This window comes from Schistocerca gregaria, chromosome 1, assembly GCF_023897955.1.
Source record: "Schistocerca gregaria isolate iqSchGreg1 chromosome 1, iqSchGreg1.2, whole genome shotgun sequence".
NCBI classification, from domain to species: domain Eukaryota; kingdom Metazoa; phylum Arthropoda; class Insecta; order Orthoptera; family Acrididae; genus Schistocerca; species Schistocerca gregaria.
This window is the reverse complement of record NC_064920.1, coordinates 867,460,957-867,463,324: the sequence shown is the minus strand read 5'-3', so window position 1 is coordinate 867,463,324 and position 2,368 is coordinate 867,460,957. Positions and strand designations below refer to the sequence as shown.

At 32.7% G+C, this 2,368-nt stretch overlaps 1 long non-coding RNA gene across 1 annotated transcript; it reads right to left on the bottom strand.

The window, feature by feature from the left end:
• Positions 1-613: 613 nt before the first annotated feature.
• LOC126273089 (uncharacterized) lies at positions 614-2,368 on the bottom strand. Its single transcript, XR_007549303.1, has 4 exons — positions 2,250-2,368; positions 2,112-2,162; positions 1,110-1,317; positions 614-983 (listed from the first exon to the last, which is right to left on the bottom strand). It is a non-coding gene; the product is annotated as an uncharacterized LOC126273089 (long non-coding RNA).

The following is a 2,368-nucleotide window of genomic DNA, read 5'->3' as shown; positions in this document are numbered from 1 at the left end:
GCTTATAGATGTTTCACATATTCTAGCTAGCCTCAGACTGAAAATTTTGGGTGGCATCTGAGTATTTAAAGACTGGTGTATGAACATGTTGTGACCTCAGGATCTGTAAAATCATCCTAAAAATGTCTAACCCATATTTTGCTACTTAGAGTGCAGTAAAAGTATGGGTATCAATCACAGTTCAAATTATGAAATATGTTTTGTGTTATCAAATTAGAAAACTTTACGAAACTATTTTAGGCACCTGCATAGTAAAACAAATTTAAATTACAGAGACATTTGATCAATAGTCAATTATAATACCCATCTCCAATTATGAAATTTGTAATTCCATTCTTTTTTGAGACATGTTTTCTCTAAAACTGATTTACAAAACAAAAGTTTAGAGAACTGATACGTTGTGTGGGAACATTTATTTAAATTTCATTCTTTTCCCTGTTTTCTGTTATATTCCAGAACTCCATATCTACTTTTCATATTAAAGTAAATAATTATCCTATAAATGTTTTATCTGAGTCATACAGGTAGAAAAACGAGACCAAAATTATTTTGATTAAGGTGGGGATGTAACAGAAAATGTAAACATTTATTTAAAAATCATTACAGCCAGATTTATTAATGCACAAATATAAAATTTTGCATGTGTAAAGCAAAAGAGCTATGTTTTAATGGAAAATATAATAAAATATGCAGGGTTAATATGTTGTCTGAAATTTGAACTTCAATTCTTTTTGTCTTATTTATAAAAAGCCATAACTCAAATTCTAATCGGAAAATTTTATTGTGGAGTCCTGAGAAGCTTATAATACCACTGAACTACAGTTATTAATTTTGGTTGCAAACTGTATCATTAACAGAGTTTTTAATTAGGCACATTCAAAATTAACTTTTTTATACATACAATCATCTAAAAATCAGAATATAATTGCAGGCTCTCATATTGTTTTTGTTCCAGGGAGACGTCAACATGTTGCAAACAGTTCCTGAAAATTTCATAGCATTAGCACATATACTTTTTGAGAAAACACTTCCAATAACATAAAAAATGTACAAAGAGAAAATGAAGTTCCAAGATTTTCTTGTCATATTTCTACATATAATAAGCTCACCTTAATTTTAAATCCTCCATACTGATACTCCTCATCCTCCAGGTTTCTCTTCTCTCCTTTTCGAATCTGCCTGCCCTGTATTTGCAGGTAAGACACTGATCTGTTAGCTTTCTTGCCCCTTCTCTCGTTGATGGTGTAAAAGCTTTTATTGTAAACACACCAGGATCTATACCAATTCTCTTCTGCACTCCAATTCTGCCATTATTTCCTTGAAATTCACAAACACCTACTCATTTTACATGAAAGCATGTATGCCTTAAATCAGGAAGTATTAAATCTTCAAAACGAAAATGAGGAACTGCAACAACAGTTTCACAAGTACAAAATTGTTAATCAGAAGAAAATGATCGTATATTATAGTTCACAAAATACGGACTCATGCATTAATAATATGACTGCTAAGTGCTGTGAGTGCGGAGTGCGATGAAATCATAACAAAAGGCTTTCAGACGAGTTAAAACTCTCAGCAGTGGGTACAAACTAACTGTTCATGTTCAGTGAACAAAACAACAGCTTCAAAAAAGTGCGACAAAATCATAGTGAAAGGTTTTCAGACATGTGCAGAATCCCAGCAGTGGGTACGAACTAACTATTCACAATTAGTAAAGAAAACAACAGTTTTAAAAAAAAGTGAAGTGGGAAAGATAACACAAGAAAAACAAGTAAATACATTGAAGAAATTGCAATTGTTTGATGAGTTTTCAGATATAGAAATTTTCCTGGACAGTCACAGATGAAATCTCACAGAAATATTTTGCTATGACTTTAATGTGAAAGCATGCAGGCACATTAAACATGGGGGCCTATGAAAGAAGTTACAAAAAACAAAGGATCAGTAATAACAGAGAAGAAAAATAGAAGCATCATGACTATAGGCACAAATGATGTTTACAGAAACGAACTAGCAACCGCAACCTACAACCTAAAGCAAGCCTTTCATCTTACAAGAGAGGAGATCATCTTTGTTAGTGGAATACCTCACAGCTATGATTTAATGCCCACCTCATGTGTAATTCTTGAAATCAGAAAGGCAAACAGACAGTTCCATACGATCTGCAAAATGAACCAAAATGCACATTTTCTCAGTATTGACTTTCTCCAGAGGAGCCACCATACAAATCATGGAATACATTTACGTACAAGTGGTAAAACTCTACTAGGAAAAAAAATTCTTCATATGTTAGAAAAACACAGACAACAAGGAAATGGTACTGCCATCCCAGTGATGATCCTTGGAGCAAAAGAGCATCAACATCAGA